This window comes from Ostrea edulis, chromosome 7 (assembly GCF_947568905.1).
Source record: "Ostrea edulis chromosome 7, xbOstEdul1.1, whole genome shotgun sequence".
NCBI classification, from domain to species: domain Eukaryota; kingdom Metazoa; phylum Mollusca; class Bivalvia; order Ostreida; family Ostreidae; genus Ostrea; species Ostrea edulis.
This window is the reverse complement of record NC_079170.1, coordinates 20,357,570-20,377,774: the sequence shown is the minus strand read 5'-3', so window position 1 is coordinate 20,377,774 and position 20,205 is coordinate 20,357,570. Positions and strand designations below refer to the sequence as shown.

Genomic DNA, 20,205 nt, shown 5'->3' with positions numbered 1-20,205 from the left:
GTGAAATTTGAAATGGTTTTGCATTGTAGTCTTTGAGAAATTTAGTGGGGGGGAGGGGGGGTGGGTATTACGTATAATACTGTATACAATAATGTATGTAGGGACCAAATGATATTACGACTATTGCATATTAGCCATACAAATATCTACAAACTATTTCCAGTTAGCCATCCGAATTTCTTAGTCCTAGAAATAGTTTCTATTCTCAATTATGGTGCAACATCAAATTAAATCCCTCAGCATTAGAAGTGAAAGGCACAGGTGTTTTAGGCATGATATTAAAACCGAAGGTCCCATATCACGGCAGGTATTGGCACGATAAAGAACCCTCACTGCTACACAGCTAAGTTAAGGCTAATCCCCCCAAAAGTCTCAGTGCTGTACATAAATGTACCTTCAAGTTGAGCAATGCACTTCACACCATACAATGTCACAATGAAAAAGTAAGTCACAACGCACAGGGCTATATATTCATATCATTGGGAAAATGTTGCAATATTTTAGCTGTATTGACCAAGGCTATCAAGTTCTAAGCTGTATACAAATTTGTTTAAAATTTTCTGTCATATGATATATTTTTCTCTTTGGTATTGTAACAATTTCAAATTTTCAGTATATAACATGTGCAAAGATATTATTCATATGATTGATTGATTGATGTTTTCTGCCACACTCAACAATTTTTCAGTTATATAGTGGCGTCCAGTTTTTATTGGTGGAAGAGAGAACCCAGATACAATGTACCTGGGAAGAGACCATCGACCTTCCGAAAGTAAACTGGGAAACTTTCTCACTTAACCGCATGAGCGGGATTGGAACCCTCGCCAACAGAGGTGAGAGGCCGCATGATTTTGAGCTCGATGCTTTAACCACTCGACCACGGAGGCCCCTTATTATTCATATGATATTATGACGTTGAAATCGTCCGTAATCTATACATATAGTTTGTATTAATCCGAACTATTTGACGTTTTCCTGGCTTTTGATATTTGCTGTGCCAGGAAAATGTCAGAACCGGCATCATTACGTAAACTGGAATCGTTTTATTGATTAATTATGAGTTTAACATTGAATTCGACTCCAAAGTATTTAAAATCGGCCCGAGAATGCCGCCTCCAAAAGGAGGCGGTGAATTTCCAGTTTACGTAATGGAGCCGGTTCTGACATTTTCCTGGCACGGTAAATATCAAAATCATAAAAAAGCCAGAAAAACATCAGATACTTTGGACTAAGTGTGTATATGCTCATTGTATGTAAATAATGCAAAGGTTCAAGGACATCTGCTAAATTACTATAATATTAAAAAGTATTTCACCCCTCCCTCTACATAATAGAGACCCACTTTATTAGATACAATAGAGAAAAGAACAAAATTCAGATTTTATAAACTGTATTACTTTTACTTATAATATTAACATAAATTAAGTGTCCATTTTCATCATTTCAGGAAAAAAAAAGTTTTGTTTGTAGCAAGTGTCATTCACTTCAATGCAGTCTTCAATACAGTTCCACATTTTTTGACATACTGTAGTTCAATTTTTATTTGCCCCACAATACAATAAAATTACTCTGTTGTTTCAGTCAGGTCTATAACATTAGACATTTTTCATCTTTTTAAAATAAAGGCTTTAAGGGGGTACTCTACAGCATGATAATGGCTGTCCTTTTAAACCATGTATAAAAATATAAATATTAGCAATATATGTCTTCTCCTTTTGGTTTTCATTGCCTAGCTGAGTAACTTAGTGGGTTAGCACGTCGACTGCTGTGCTGTACAGCACGGGTAGGAATTTGGCAGGGGTTTTAATTTTTTTTTCCTCGATTACTTTTTACTAAAACAGTCAAAAAAAGTAAATTTAAAAGTTTTCAATTTCAAAATGTACATATCCTCCATTTTCATCCTCATCAAATTTCTCTGGTGTAGCATTCCTTCTTAATTGACACCCATCTGTTGACAAAAATAACTTTTGTTATCAATGTCTTTTCTCTTAAAAATAAAATCCACCACCCAACCTACATTTTTTTGGTGACCCTGGATATTAATTAATCTACTCACTTGCTATTGTCTAACTAACTGATGAATTTAGGTACTCGAATGCATGAGTTAGACCACTAGAAAGGTAGTAGTTCTGAAATCTAACACATAAACTGGTGTATAGTCATAATGATCTTGGTGACCTCTAGTCAAATAATGTGTCCTGTATTATATAATTTTCTTTGAAATTATCAGATGTCTGCTAGTTTTTTTATGTAATCATGGGCATATAGTTAAACACATATGCATTTATAAACAATGTCACATGTACACAAAATAAATCTAATTAAAATTACTGTACCAAAAACACTACCAGCAATAAAATTTGCTATTTTAGAATCCTGAAATGATCTTGTACATGTAAATGTATGCAGTGGTGGATCCAGGATTTGTTAAAGGGGAGATAGGGCTCCAGGGTTTTGAGGCTTTTTAGGTAACTTGTAAGGTTTATTCTAGTTTAATATAAATACATGTACAACATAATATAATTATTATATGATAAGTAATGGATTTGCTTATCTTCATGTGAAACTGAAAGCTCAAGTGAGCTTTTCTGATTGACTGTTGTCCTTCATCTGTCCATCTGTAAACTCTTTACATTTTTACATCCTTGGGTGAAGGGCTTTCAAGTTTGTTCAAATGAAGGGTCATGTCCCCTTCGAAGGGGAAATAATCACAAAAATGCAAAAACTAGGGTGGGGTCATTTAAAAATCTTCTTCTCAAGAACCACTGTGCCAGAAGAGCTGAAATTTACATCAAAGCTTCCTGACTTAGTGCAGATTTAAATTTGTTAAAATCATGGCCCTGTTGGGGGGGGGGGGGGGGTTAAGATGAGGCGACATTAGGGGATTGAAATTTTACATACAAATATATAGGGAAAATCTTCTTAATAATTACTGGGCCAGGAAAGTGAGAATTTACATGAAAGCTGTCTGGCATAGTGCAGATTCAAGTTGGTAAAAATCATTGTCCCCGGGGGTAAGATGGAGGCACAGTAGGGGATCAAAATCTTGCATACAAATATATAGGGAAAATCATTAAAAATCACTTGCCAGGGAAGTTTACATTTACATGAAAGCTTCATGACACAGTGTATTCAATTTTGTAAAAATCAGGGCCTCTGGGAGTAGGTTGGGGCCACAATAGGGATCAAAGTTTTACATGCGAATAGGAAAAATCTTAAAATATGAGCCAAGGTGACTCAGGTGAGCGATGTGGCCCATGGGTCTCTTATTTATTTTTGGTCTCAATGTGTGTGTGTTTTTAAATCAGCCACTGGCAAAGTGAAGACAGAATTGAGCAAAGTAACGGTGTGTCTACTCAGTCTTGATATACCATATGTTACATTGGATTAATTTTTGTTTACTGTTTTTTTAGAAGTAGATGAGCAGAAGATGCATTCCATGACTGACTCCCCATATTATATGAAAGACAGCGTATGCTGAATCTTTGCAACTTCAATCAAAGAGACAAAAAGCCAAGGCCATTAGAAGTAGAACGGAAATGACTATGACCCCACCACCTAGGAGCATTCAAGAGTGGGCCGTTTCCTCTACTTATAAATGATGCTATTACTGTTAATAGTTATATTTAATTTCCTCATTTCTAGCTCACCTGAGCCAGAGGCTCAAGGTCACAATTAATAATATTATACCGTTATAACCAGTTTTTATGAAATTTTAATAATGCTGTTGAAGGAGAATTGCAATTTTTCGGATGTTTATAATTGACACTGTTTAAGTACTGTATGTCTAGCATCTTAAAAAGTGTGATGACCTATATATTTCATTTGATAATTTATTAATTTTAACTTTAATAAATTGAAATAAATGCATTTTTGATACTTTTATCAGAGAATATTGCAAGTAAGGGGTTACCTTGATATATTTATACAGATTTGTTCTGCTTTAGTACTAGTGTATCAGTATTATTACATCAAGTTCATTTGTGTGAATATTATAATATTTAAGAATGAATGAAACTGTCAAATTGTGGCTTGTATTATCTGTACAGTAGGTCTTTGAGCATCAAGTTGGAAACTTGATATCAAATCAGTAGCTTATGCATGCGGAAACTTGACGTAAACTTTGTGGAAACTTGACGTAAACCATATATAAACCAATATAGTTTATGTATGCGTAAACTTATGATAAACCATATATGCATAATGATGGTTTACGCCTGCGCAAACTTATGATAAACCATATGTATGTCAATGGTTTATGGCTGCGTAAACTCGCGGAAACTAGAGATTTCAGCAAGTTTCCGTTGCGGAAATCATATGGATTCGTGGACACCCTAACTTTCCGGAGTGCGGAATCTTGCTGAAACTTGAAGTTTCCAAGCGGAAACTTGGCAGAAACCTTATGTATACCTAAGTTTCCGCACAGTTTCCGCAGTGTTTCAGCCTTGCAGAAACTGCATTTTTCACCATGTGATGCAATCAGATTAATTATCTAATGCCGAGGAATCGTTAATACTTTTTAAAAATCGCGCTTTTGAGTTTTTTTTCCAAAATAGGCCAAAGTATTATGAATTTCACGTTACGATATCCATACCAGGGAACAGGCACAAATGGACACTCTAACTTTAGCAAAACAATATCTCTCCGTGGGTATCGTAGGTGGATAACAGCAAACTGCACCACATTGAAGTACCCTAACTATAAAGTCACATTGTGAATACCTAAACTTTTTTTATATTTCACCAGTGCACATTTTAGATATTAACAACAAATGAACCAAACGCATCTAAAATGCTAGTTGGGAATTCTTTAGGAAAAATGTATTTGAAAGGCAAGGAAAATAAAAACAATATTGATAGCTTGGTAGTGATAAAATATGTTTACCTGTCTTTTATCAAACATCTAACGTCTCCATATGAGTGAAAATTCTCGAGCGAGACGTTAAGCAAGACACAATCAATCAATCAATTTATCAAACAACTCTATTTCAAAAATTCACTTTAAATTGGCGGTCTTTATTGAATATTCTCTTTAGCGTATTTCCTATGTCATAGCATATTTCGATCCGCCCATGTATATCATAACAATCAGTTACTTCTCTCAATATCTGCATTCCTTTCATTTTATTGTTTGAATTGATTAAAGCTTCTTTCTACATCAACCATTTCTCCAAGAACATCTGCAATAGAATTTCCTTCCTCTTGGGCACAAAGATGAATATCTGCATTTTCCAGACGTGTATCCCCTCCTCGTGCAGCTCGATCCGCACCATGAGCAAACACTGTATGTCTCACAAGATCTTGCGCCTTGGACAGAATAGTCTGCAATCATCAGCGAGAACACACACAGCAGGATAAGCAAGGCTCTCGAGTTCATCTAAAGAAAACCATTGAAAATAAATTATACAATAAATAATAATAATGATATTATTTATTTATATAGCGCCCTATATGACTATAAATAACCACTCTAAAGCGCTGCACACAATGAAAATGATACAGCATGTTATGAAAATAGTAAAAGGAAATTATGATAGCATTAAGACAGATAATATCAAAACAATGCTAGAAAAACATCTATGATATGAAGTAAAATTACTAAACTCTAAAACATTATGTGCATGAAAAAAGTTCCACGCCGTGTCATAGATTCAAGGTATCAGGCAGAGAGTTCCAGAGTGTAGCTGCTACCACATCCAAGCGCCTGTTTCCATATGTGGAGGTTCGACATCTTAATCTAACTAATGTCAGTGAATTTTCAGATCTTCATTTTCATTTTGATAAGAAATTCACTTGACTTTTCAAGCATTGTTTTCTTTCAGCTTTTCATCTATCTCATCCACACTGTTTTGACCACATGTTAAAAAGAGCATGATATTTAAATTAAAATAATTGATTCTGCCTCTTGTGTCGTTTTTATGCCGAATTAAAGCCATCAGAAGGGGGAAGTTATCATCCTGCAAACACGTAAAGCGATTGAATACTATATTTGATCAAATCAGATATGTTCGTTGGTAGTTGATGGTTAAGATTTAATTTTAAACTGTGACAAATTATAATTTAAACACAAACACTGATTGTGGGTTTTGTATAATTTACCATCAGGGGCTGTTAAATCTAAAATAATGACTTAGGATCAGAAATTGAACGCTCTATCATTAATCCCCCACTCGTCATGTTTGAAATGAAAAAAGCGAAGGCAGTGAACATAACTTCTATATCGAATACAAAATTAAGAGTATGGTAAACGTGGAATCCTTGAAACACCAGTCGTGATCTCAGGTTCCAAAGGGAGATAACCCCCCCCCCCCCTGTTGATCGTTCACATTCGCCATAAGCCCTACATGTAGATCAGATATATGGAATAGAATGTAGTCAAAAGAAGAAGGTAAATTAAAGTCGTACCAATTGTTTCGAAAAACGTGCTTCCAAAAACAATAATCATAATGGTTATGAAATGTGAATATAACGAACAGTGATCAATCTCATTAATCCTATAAACAATATAAAATAGATAGTTGCGCAAACACAGAACCCTGGACACACAAAAGGTGGACTCGGGTCTGTAGGAGGAGCAAGCATCCCATATCAACCGGTCACACCCGCCGTGAGCCCGAGTTATCCGTATCCAAGATCAATGTGCTACGAAGGGTTTAACAATCATTATGAAATACCAAAAAGTATTTGACCCAATGATAGGTTGTATTAGGAAACTAGATCGTTATAACGACCATGCGATTTGCAATATGCTGACTTTAAACGAGACTCTTGAAATCCCCTTACCACCAAAGTGTTTGTCAGTATCTTGCCTTGATTTAAAAACTGACCATACGCAGAATTTATACATAATTGATGGCTCTAAATGGTATTTCGAAGCCCACAGCAAGCTGTCGAATTCATTGCATTCCTTACTAGAATAAATAATTGAAAGCCTTACCTTTGGAAATCAGAATTGCAATAACAGTACAAGCAACGAAACGTTTCTCTGCTTCACTTTGGCAATACAGTGCGACTGACTACGACGTATTTATATTCTACATAGGCGTCTCTCATTGGCTAGTAAGATAATAGTTCATTGTTAACATTTTTCTGGTGACCTAAATTCAACATGAAGTATTGTTTCCATTGTCAACAATTTCAGACCATTTAACATACAATTCCATGTTTTATGGTAACTTTTATACATGATTCAATGACAATTTGAAGATAACAAACAACGATTGATCTCAAATCTTAAAAATATTTTTTTTAAAATTAGGAGTAGGGCAAACGTGGACTCCTAGATATACCACATGTGGAATCAGGTGCCTGGGAAAAGTGGCACAACCGTTGATCAGTCACACTCGCCGTAAGCCCTATCTCTTGAACAGGGAGACGAAGTAGTCCATACTCAAAAACAGTATGTAAAGAATTACTTAGTATGAAGAACGTCCGACAGTTAAGACATATGGTCTATGCAGATTCGATCATTAAAAATACCACCGAAATTACAAAATGCTAACTTTAAATGAGACTGTTAAAAGCACAGTAACATCAGCTTATTGTCAATAAACTGCTTTGATATAAAAACAACAATTCTTTCAAACACAGAACGCACTCTTGAATTTCGCATCAGTTTAGAGATATCTAAACACCGTATGCATATGATAATGGACTATTGTTACATAAATATGAGAAATTTACCATGAGGAATCGGAGATATCACGTTTGTTGAGATGATAGTTTGTCGTTGATAGATATGTTTAATGAAATATACAAATATGTAGCAGATATGGATGAATCAGTGGTGTCTTTTATTTCCAGGTCACTGGTATGTTTCGATTTGAAGATATGTAGGATGATATTATCTCAGAAAAGTGTAGGAAAAATAAATGGTGAACCAACACTTCATCAATATCAAAACATAAATATATCGTGGATATGGCTGAAAATATATCCGTGTAAACATGAACAGCCTGATGTGCACTGCATGTGTACTAGATGGTTTTGTTGACATGTGCCTTTTAGTTTCTGAGGATCTGTTTTAGAACAGTGTTTAGGAAAGATCAATAGAACGATTATGTAATAACCTGCTTCCCTTTACTTTATATTGTCTACAATTTTATAGAGTTTACAAGAATTGTTATCTAGCATAGATATGCCGTAAAGGTAGTAGAAACAGCACTCAACAGATTAGCATTGGGTATAACATTACTGGAGACAAGACTCCACGGCCGATTTCGACAACACTAGACGCAGGCTTAGTCTCATGTGTGAATTCAGCTCAGCGGTGAACAATCATTGGATACTGCTTGAAGAACTTTGATTTATTCTATTGCTATTGCTGTTATTGTGGAGTAAATCTGACCAATAGCAATGTCAGATATCATGGACTTGTCGTATCTGGTGTTATATTCTGCACTGTTTTACATATATTAATAATTTCTACCAGGAAGAGCATGTGGTGATTGAACATGAGATGCATTCAGTAATATATTGATTTCATAACGGACAGAATGCACATGTGTGTTTACAGTATAAACGTTATTAAGAGATCAATGTCTTCTCAAATATAACAAATTATTTCCAACATTGATTCACCATAAACTTATCGGAATGGAAATTTGGGACAATCTAATGTATAGTAAGGTTTCTTTATGAGTAATATAATCACAATGTTTGGGATAAATCCCACTGCATAACCGGTGTTCGTGTATTAAGACATACTATGGAGCAGTTTTCTGGGCAGGTCAAGAACTAAAATATTGCCAGTAGTCCAGGGGAAAGATGGTTAGAGGAAAAGGCTACTAAAACGTTTAAAATATTTGGCAACAAGATTATTGGGAGTCAATCTAAAGGGGTAATTCGAAGTCAATTAAACAACTGCTAAATGTATCACCAAGTAGCTAAGAAAGGCGACAATAACGAACAGTGATCAATATCATAACTCCTATAAGCAATAGTTGGGCAAACATGAACCCCTGGACACACCAGAAATGGGATCAGGTGCCTAGGAGGATTAAGCATCTCCTGTTGAACGGTCACACCCTCCGTGACCCTTATATCCTGATCAGCTAAACAGAGTTATCCGCAGTCAAACTCAGTGTGCCAAGAACGGCTTAACAATCGGTATTAAACACGTCAGACAGCATTTGACCCAATGCGAGGTTGTATTGACGAATTAGATCGTTATAAAGACCATAGAATTTGCGTAATGCTGTCTTCAATCGAGACTGTTGAAACCCCTGTACCATCTACTTGTTTGTCAGTAGTTTGCCTCGATTTAAAAACTGACTATACTTAGAACAAGCTCTTGCGAATCGAATCATTTGAGAGATGTAAACAACATATGCAGGTGATAATGGAATATTGCTACATAAATATCGGAAGTTGACGATGGATTAGCTGAAACCGTGCATTTGTCATACAGTTGAGTTGTTAGTTTGCCGTTAATGTCTATTTTTAATAAAATATCTAAGTATGAAGCAGAAGTGGACGACTCTGTGGTATCTTTTATTTCGAGCTCACTTGGATATATGGAATCGACATATGAAAGTTATTATTGTTAATAGACAAAACGTCGTCGATAAATCTAATTGTCGATTTGAATGCCATAACATCAGATCTTTTTTCTTCTTGTGTGTAAGTTTTTTAATAAATTCTGTTTTATTTGAATATAATAACTGGTCAGCTAAAATAGGAACATAATTCGTGCCCATGGGAATATGATAATATTTATTTGAAAAGTCGGTAATACAGACAAAAATTAACATTAGCTATATGATGGGTGAAAATGAGGAACAGTGATACATTTTATAACTACTCTAAGGAATACAAAATAGAAAGTTGGGCAAATAAGGATCCTTGTATATAGTGCCAGGACTAAACATTCCATATCGATCGATCACACCCGTCGCAAGACTTATATCTTGATCAGGTAAACGGAGTTATCCGTAGTCAAAATCAGTGTGCCAATGAATGAACGGTCTAACAATCGGGATGAAACACGTCAGACAGCATTAGCCCAATGGTAGGTAGTATTGGTAAACTAAATTTTACCACGCCCATATAATTTGCGAAGTGTTGATTGTTGAAACCCCTGTAACATCAACTTGTATGCCAATAGCCTGCATTGATTTAGGATATGATCACCCGTAGAACAAGCCCTTGTGTATCGTATCATTTGATGCCTATAAACATCACATGCGGATAATGGAATATTCTTTCATAAATATGGGATGTTGATGATGATGAAATCATCTTTTTTGTCAAACAATTAAGTTGTTAGATGTTGTTGATATGTATTTTTGATAAAATATTTGAGTACGAAGCAGATGTTAAGAACTCTTTGGTGTCTTTTATTTCGAATTCAAAGGAATATATGAAATTTACATATAGATTAAATTATCTTTAATAGTTAAAACATCGTTAGTATATCTTAATGTCGAGTTGAAGATCACAGCAAGTTATTTTCTCTTCTGTTGCAGAAGTTCTAGAATGAAAGAAGAAAACGAACAGTAATTAATCTCATAACTCCTATAAGCAATACCAAATAGATAGTTCGGCAAACACGGACCCTTGGCTATATCAGTGGGTGGATCAGGTACCTAGGAGGAGTAAGTATCCCCTGTCGACCGGTCACACCCTCTATGAACCGTTCATCTTGATCAGGTAAACGAAGTTACTCGTGGTCAAGATGAGTGTGCATAGAACGGCCTAACAAGCGGTTTGAAACAGCATTTGACCCAATTATATGTTGTATTGACGAACTAGATCGTCATAACGACCATACAATTTGCGAAATACTGACTTCAGTTGAGACTGTTGAAACCCACGTATATCAGGATTTTCCGCCTTTATACAAATTTCGCTTTGTTCACGATGTATTCCGAATCGCAGAAAAGTTTTGTTTTCATGAGTTATATAGTAAACAGGTAATAATACGGCGAAAGTTCTGTGTACAGCGTGTTTTGTTTCCTCCTTTATCTGACAGTCGCTAAATAACAAGCATGTAAGCCGCTTTGTTTATTCCATAACTAGCAAGTTAACTTTCAGTCCTAAGCACACTCCTTACCTGGTTAATATCATAATGAGGCTAATGTTCAACCTGTTAAATATAATGATATATCAGATGGGAGATTTAATATCTGATCTACCCCGATTCCCAGAATAGGCATGCTCAACCGAAATCAAAAGTAGGAATCGCGTTGTAATCGAAAAATGTAAAATCGTTAATAAAAGTAAAATGTCGTGATATTACACGAAAAAGTTGTCACATGCATGGTCGTTGATCGCGTCAGACAGGTGATCGTTTAATACACGTACACTCGATAGGGTAACGTATTGGGGGACATTTTTCGGTCACATACGACAGTGACTGGCTTAATACAGAGGTTCGCTATAGCAGTTTTGACTGTACATACTTAGTGTAAAGAAAAAGCGCAAAATCGTTTTTGAAAAAGGAATTAGAGAGTTGGTACCCAGCCCAGGTGTGTGACCAATAACTCAGAAATCGTGTAAATCGTTTCAATCACTTAACATTTGCATTAAAGATTAAGAGTTAAGCGTACAAACATTGGTTATTTTTTTCCAATTCCTTCATAACTTTAAATAATCGTGAATTCACTTCAAGGGTACATACAGAAAAGCATAATGTTCTATTTTACCTAAGTTGTTGTATTTCAGGCAATCAAAAAGCATGGAATTATTCGATCAAATGATAAATCATCTTATTCAATATTATATTGTTTTAAGTGCTTGTCTCAGATAAAACCATGCAAAACAGTCCAGAAGCACATGTTACCAATCCTTGTGATATTTTACATGGAGAATCACCTATGGGTTTTATCTCCATTCACAAAATATTTCAGTGAAATATCCATGCATGTTCTTTTAATACAGCACCAGATATTCCAGGCATATTGGTCTCAATTATCAAGCCAAAATACAGCTTTTTCAGTTATTTTTCATACCCGAAATATAGATAACTGAGATAGGCAGTCCAATTCTGGACAGACTTAAAAAGGTACCTCCTCTATACTATAAATCAAACTAAAAATGAGGTGAAGATGTTTTATCATAATCGAGTACCGATGCCTTTATTATGGGTACCCCCCAAAACATAGCTGATTCAGCATTTTTTCCTTATGTTCAGAGCCATCCGTCTTCCAAGGTAGGCCAAGTTTGCGGGTTTTGTGTTCATTTAGTAAAATCTCTGTCATATATGGCCAACTCATAAAAATATTGAACTCGGCAAATAATATTGTCCATTTCAACAAGGGATGCGAAAAGACTACCATTAGGAAATCTGACAAAGTCGATAAAATCCACCACACAATGCATTCCACATACCATACCAACAATTATATCAATACCAAAGAAAAACAACATTCTCATTTTAAGAAATGTTTAACAAATACTAATTTTGAAATTGGTAATTCAAAGTATCTTATGCAAATCATAGTAATTATACACCAAACTGTATTATTATGCACAATTTCAAAATAATCCATATGTTTGACCACATAAATATGATATCCTGATCGTTAAAGATATTTATGTTACTCCAACTCCTTTAACCAAGTGTCCTAAAATTGAATAGGGGTTATGTACTAAGATACACCAGCTTGTCTTAGGAAACCTATACAGAAAAGTCTTTTCTAATACCATATATGTCTATAAACCAACTGAGAGATAGACCAATATGTGCAATCTTCTTTCAAGGAGAGTTAAGGTGGCTCACTACAACTTAAAGAGTTTTTCAAGTCAGCGCAAAAATTATTTCATCATGAACGATCTGATACATCATAAGTATATATGTCAAAAAGGCAGACAATATGCAATTTTTGATAAAAATAACATGATTTTAAAAATTAATATAATTAACTATGAAAAACAGCCTATGGCAGATTTGAACTCAGGATCTAAGGTTCACCAGCCCAATGCTTTATTCACTGAGCCACAATGATAGACATTCAACCAAATCAATTGATAAACAAGAGGCCCATGGGCCACATCGCTCACCTGAGTCACCTTGGCCCAAATCTGAAGACTTTCCATATATATTTGCATGAAAAACCTAATAGTCCCTATTATGGCCCAAACTACCCTTTGCAAACTTGAATCTACACTATGTCAGAAAGCTTTCATGTAAATGTCAACTTCTTTGGCCCAATGGTTCTTGAGAAGAAGATTTTTAAAGCTTTTTCCTATATTTGTATGTAAAACTTTGACCCCCCCCCCCCCCACTTGTGGGCCCATCCTACTGCCCGGGGGCCATGATTTGATCAAACTTGAATCTCCACTATGTCAGAAAGTTTTCATGTAAAAATCAGCTTTTCTGGCTCAGTGGTTCTTGAGAAGAATATTTTTAAAGTTTTTCCCTATATATTTGTATGTAAAACTTTGATCCCCCTTGTGGCCCCATCCTACCACCGCGGGCCATAATTTAAACAAATTTGAATCTGCAATATGTCACGAACCTTTCAGGTAAATTTCAGATCTTCTGAGCCAGTGGTTCTTGATAAGAAGATTTTTAAATGACCCCACCCTATTTTTGCATTTTTGTGATTATCTCCCCTTTGAAAGGGACATGGCCCTTCATTTGAACAAACTTGAAAGCCCTTCACCCGAGGATGCTTTTGACCATGTTTGGTTGAAATTCACCCAGTGGTTCATGAGAAGAAGATGAAAATGTGAAAAGTTTACAGACAGACGGACGCCGGACAAAATGTGATCAGAAGAGCTCACTTGAGCCTTCGGCTCAGGTGAGCTAAAAACAATTTCACAAAACATTCAAATTTCTAACTTGTGATATGAGCCTTGGTGTAGTGAGCTACCTTAAATATCTTGTAGATGAAACAATCTACAAAGATTTTTTAACAATGTACATAAGATTTAAAAATCCATAACAATCAAAGCTGTCTAAATGTTTGAGGGATCTTGTAGAATTACTGAAGTAGAAATAGATACAGTATAGTAATATATAAATTTGACCTCATCCCTGAACATGGACATACTGATTATTTCATGAGATTTACTTTTGTGCAAAATTTAACATGTGTAACATAATAAAAACATCATTTGCATGAAATGTATTTGACCTTACATGTAAATGCAACTTTAAACATGACTTTCGTTCACTGGGTTTCTATCGATATATTTGTAAAAAAGAAGTGACTTTGAATATGTCCTTTACTTTCATTAAATTTTATTTATCTTGATTAAGTTTCAGTCCTTCACTACAGGTTTTATGTTTTGAAGGTAAAAAATAAAACAATGATATCAAATAAAAAAAAAAACAATTTTCATCCACTAAGTTTTAACAGCCTTCAACTGATCTATATGGAGCATTTTGAGAGAAAAATTCAGTTCTTTACAAAATCCTTGCATTATGTTTAATGACAATGGGGCCTAAAATGAAAATTACTGTGTTTCTACTGTTTTGAAATTATATCTCCTACCCTAGAATTTAAAATAAAATATACATTGTTAAAGAGATTTTTCAATAAACATTGTTTTGAAGTTCACACTTGCTTCTTCAACGAAAACGGAAAAGGGAAATATTCATATTTAGTGATCAGTCATTCAAAAACTTATTTTGTTAAACACCACTCTGATTCCACGCACAAGTACTCTGAAGTTGAAATAAAAAATATGCTAGAGTTCCTCATTGACAATATCTTCGTGGTCTTTGGTGATCAGGTCTTCCAACAGTCTGTTGGAATTCCCATGGGCACGAATTGTGCTCCTTTGTTAGCTGACCTGTTTTTATATTCATATGAAGCAGAATTTATTCAAAAACTTCTACGTGAGAAGAAAAAATCTCTCGATGTGACCTTCAATTCGACTTTTAGATATATCGATGACGTTTTGTCTATTAACAATGATAACTTTCATTCATATGTCGTTTTGATATATCCTTGTGAGCTCGAAATAAAGGACACCACAGAGTCGTCCACTTCTGCTTCATACTTAGATATTTTATTGAAAGTAGACATTAACGGCAAACTAACAACTCAACTGTATGACAAACGGGATGATTTCAGCTTCTCCATCGTCAACTTCCCACATTTATGTAGCAATATTCCATTATCACCTGCATATGGTGCTTATATATCTCAACTGATTCGATATGCAAGAGCTTGTTCTGGGTATAGTCAGTTTTTAAATCGAGGTAAGCTACTAACAAACAAGTTGATGGTACAGGGCTTTCAACAGTCTCGATTGAAGTCAGCATTTCGCAATTTCTATGGTCGTTATAACGATCTAGTTCGTCAATACAACCTCGCATTGGGTCAAATGCTGTCTGACGTGTTTCATACCGATTGTTAAGCCGTTCTTGGCACACTGATTTTGACTGCGGATAACTCCGTTTATCTGATCAGGATATGGGGCTCACGGCGGGTGTGACCGGTCAACAGGGGATGCTTACTCATCCTAGGCACATGATCCCACCTCTGGTGTGTCCAGGGGTCCGTGTTTGCCCCACTATCTATTGTGTATTGCTTGTAGGAGTTATGAGGTTGATCACTGTTCGTTATCTTCACCTTGCACTTGTACTAATTTCAAAGTAATTAATATCAAGCATATTTAAAAGTACCATTAACTGTAAAAACTGAGTCCCTCAAATCAAATATGTTAATGTACCTGTAACTTTAAAAATAATAGATTGTGATTAGATTGTCTCTTAGTGTTCTTTTGAAAATAAAAGTTTGAGAAAAAAATTATAATGTATATTCTACCAGCCAACTTCAGTTTTGACTTAGATGTTAACAGAAACACAAAAATTTACATTTTTTGTCTGATTCATAAAATTAAATACATGCAATGTGTATATAATAGACAAATATAATGTAAACCCCATCATGTATGCTACCATAATCTATAACAATTGTAGAATTAAGAAATATTGATGTACACAGCATTATACATGTACATCGTTGACAAGGTCTCTTCTGATACTGAACATTGCTATCAGATCCATAACTATACTTCAGATAATGTTCATCTATGTGCAGATTTTCCATTGTTTCTAACGTGACACCTTGGACACTCATTCACAGTTTCTTTGTTTTGTTTGGTTCATTCTCTTACGCTATAAGTAAAAGTCATACATTTAATGAAAACTTTCTCTTAAAAGATAAACTTTGGGGGGGGGGGCTATTATATATATACATACAAAACACTCTCTAAGACTTTCGTTGTCAGAATAAGGACAAAAAGACAGTCAGATATGCTAAAAACAAATTCTTGGATAATTATGATTAATAATTAGAATTTCACATGTAATTCATTTTTACAACATTCTGAATGTAAAGATATATTTAGATTATCAATTACAAGAAGTATTTGAAAACAGGTTCATTAATAAGCCACAAACAAAGGCAAAATAAGTTATTTTCAGACCATACATATATATACTAGTTCAGGTTTATTTGATCAGTTGGGCATCAGATTGAAAATCAATTTTATAAATGTAGAATTAGTACAGGATATGCATTCATTTTACCTACTTGTATATCATCCTCAATACTGGTAGGTACATTCAAACATGCCAAAGAATTCCTCAATTTGCATTATTCTGCATTGCTTTATACCCTGCAATAAAGTAAAAACATTTCCATTAAAAATTTTCTTACAAAAAGGGATACAGTACTGTGATCAATGGTAGGTTGTAGCAAATTGGTATATGACAGTTATATACGTTTGTAGATTTATCTTATTATAATGTATGCCTTTAGATTTGACTACATACACTTGAATGATTTTATACCTCAGACAGTAGTGTGTAGGAGCAATATGAATTTGATATCAGGTGTTCAGATCAGATGATATACTGGTACTGTTCCTTGATCCTGACATATTTTCAGTTAGGGAATTTACTTACTTTCCGTATCATGTTTCATGGCGGATTAATTGTTCAAACAAAAGCAGTGCATTAAAAAAGGTTTACACTACTGTACACTTGTCCTTGAATTAATGTATTATTCAATGACCGAAAGCAAATTATTCATATCTCCTGTTCAGATTTTGTCCACCTTCTGTGAGAGTTGGAATTTTTTCCTCTATTCTTTCTCAACCACCCCCACCCCAAATAACTATTGAAATAATGGAATGTGACTGGCTTTTAAAATTTGGAATAAATTACAGATCTTTAATCTCCATTTTTTTACTGTCTGAGTGTTAGACAAAAAACGTCCCTGGCTCTGAAGATTTTATAGTTCCTATGGAAGGTCTCTGTAATACTGTATAACACTACATGAACATTTCCTCAGTGTAGACATAAATATCCATTTTTCCACCACCTAATTACTGCTACCAAAACCACAGATTTGGCATCACACTTTATAAAAAAACATTAAAAAAACAGCTAATATTTTTCGGGGAGCCGGAGCCGGGAGTGGGACATTACACAAATTTATGTAAAGTTTTCTTACCAGCTTCAACCTGAATTGCCTCCATTGACCGATACCAAAACATTGGTGATGCACCTCAATCTGCCTTCGCCTTTCTGGAAGAGCAATTGTCTAGAACACTGCATTTGTCCGTGTCTTTTCCAATATATGCCGTAATGGTCTCGTTGTTTTTGACATATTTAACTGTCCGGTAACGCATAAAACTCTGGTCCGGTACAGAATCAATAAGGATATTTCGAACCGTTTGATGAACATAGGTGTGCAGAAGTATCTTTCTTACAATCAATCAACGATGAAGTGTCAGAATCTTCGAAATTATGACCAAAATTTCCACAAATAAAGCTATGATCTCCAAAACATTTGCAAAAATTACAAGTCAGACGATGCCAGCATTTCTCGTATACCTTTCGAGACTCCTTTTTTGAAGAATTACACTTGGAATCCCCATTTCGATTTATACATAAGAAGTGTATTTATCATATTTTTTCGACCTTTTTTACTATTTTCCTTCTTAGAAATGATAATATAAATGTTTTTTCATGAGTATTATAAAAAAAATTGTTTAGAAATCATTAACAGAAACGGTTTTACAGCCAAATTAATTTTCTTCAAATAAGTCGGAATATAGCTACTATTTATGGCAATTTTCAGCTGCTTCTCATTATTTGCCAAACTCCATCATATAATTCTTAATATATCCTAAGTATCTAAAAAAATAAGGAAATACAACCAATTAAAATAGTTGTCTACCTCACACGATACAGGTGCTCAATGTTGACTAACAATGAACATCTCAAATAGTAAGCCATGTTTGTCACACACCCCTTTTAATGCACCAAACATGAAAAATCATTCAACAGTCGCAAATGATACATTAGACTGTATATTTCACCATACCAATAAGTTTTAATTCATAAAACTTATATTAACTAATTCAATTTATCGCAAAAATGGGTAATTTTAAACCACTTTCTATGTAGGGAAGCTAGGGATTGAGCAAAATACAGTTTGCTCGTGTTACTATAAATAGAATGAACTTGACCTATATTTTGGTCTCACGATTGACTCACTTTAGACCATATATCAAAACATTATTATCATTGTTGGAAAGTTTTGACCCCCTCCCCTTCTGGAATATTTTTCTGATTTTGCCTGTTTATCTCTAATACAAGCTATTATATTAACAAATTATTATCTGTATTAAATATTAACAACACGATGACCATTGGATTATCAGATGAAACATAATTTCCTTATCACATAAACAAAATGTATACATTTCAAAGTATCATGATACATAATGTAAGGCATGCGATCAAATGATGGAGAGATATTACAATGATAAATGTTCCATATTCAGTTGATATAATACGTGAGGGCATTTGTAAGCCTTGTAAATATCAATCAAAATTATTATAAATGGATGTGTAAGCTCAACCTTAGACATTGAAATATGGTTAGAAAAATACTCCCTCAATATGCTCTTCAGTTTTTCTCAAATCATATCATATCCTAAGCTAAATGTCACAATCTTTAAAGATATTACTCTAAACTACCTAATGGAGAGACGATTCTGTAACATAATGAGGAAAGTGGCTGTTTGAAGCGTGATGTTGGGAGAGGTGATGTGCGAAAGTGGATATTAACAAATATAATGAGTGTTTGGTTTGTTTGTTTTTTGATATTGTTTTATGATAACTTCAATTTACAATCCTGCTCATTATTCATCAATACGCCCTAACTTCTAAAATGTCATGCAGACAATTTACCATTAATTTTATTTAATGACGGACTATACAATCATCGGATCGTTTAGGTTTCAAAAGGTTGTTTGCAAGCGGACAATATATAATCTCCAAACAAATGCAACTTTTTTGCTATTCATATTTTTTAAATTCCTCCTTTCCCCCACACGTTCATCCCTTCTCTTCCTTGCAGGAGACAAAATTTAATTCACATGTTCAATAAAGATGACCTCATTATCCAATTCTTTAATCTACACTAGATTAATACTGACATAAGATTATTATTATCTCTTGACAATTTTGCAGTAACGTGCATGTGTGAAGGATTATGTAAAACAGCTATTGGAGTCGGACCCCCTTTTCGTGACAAATAAAAGCAATTATATTGTACAAAATTCAAATTTTTATACCTAGACAGAGGATTTGTTTGCCATGAGGATTGTCGAAATATGAACTGATTTTAAAACCCTATAACACGCAGTTTTCGATATGGTACTTCAAAATAAATAATGATAAAGAAAGTGGGCGACTATTAACACTAAGGAAATCATCAATTCAGCAATATGAATAAACACCGTGCTACAAATACCTATTATACAAGCACAAATTAATGATTTAACTGTACCTACTATAACTCATATATTCCACATCTGTAAAAGTATGAGCATGGCCAAATGCCAAAGAGAACTTCAGCTAATGAGGAAACCCCAAGGTTAAACTGAAATGCTGTCTGACGTGTTTCATACCGATTGTCATCTAGATCGTTCTTGGCACACTGATATTGACTACGGAGAACTAATTTTACCTGATCAAGATATAGGGATCACTACAGGTGTAACCGGTCGACAGGGGTTGCTTACTCTTCCTAGGCACCTGATCCCACCTCTGGTGTTTGCCCAACTATCTATTTTCGCGGTTGAGTTAAGGCTTTACCCATAAATTTTTTAATACCACTGCTGTACATAAATCTGCTTTACCGCACTGGCACATTGCACGACGTCACAATGAAAAATACGTCATGACGAAGCTCATGACGTACATATCTACAGTCATTTTGTGGTTGGA

At 34.6% G+C, this 20,205-nt stretch overlaps 1 protein-coding gene and 1 long non-coding RNA gene across 2 annotated transcripts in view; both read right to left on the bottom strand.

Annotated features, from left to right (window-relative positions):
• The window catches only part of LOC125655511 (complement C1q-like protein 4), a 215,811-nt gene that overhangs the window by 32,484 nt on the left and 163,122 nt on the right, over positions 1-20,205 (bottom strand). The window lies entirely within an intron of this gene.
• On the bottom strand, positions 4,865-7,002 carry LOC125655536 (uncharacterized). The gene is made up of 2 exons (XR_007362777.2): positions 6,937-7,002; positions 4,865-5,376 (listed from the first exon to the last, which is right to left on the bottom strand). It is a non-coding gene; the product is annotated as an uncharacterized LOC125655536 (long non-coding RNA).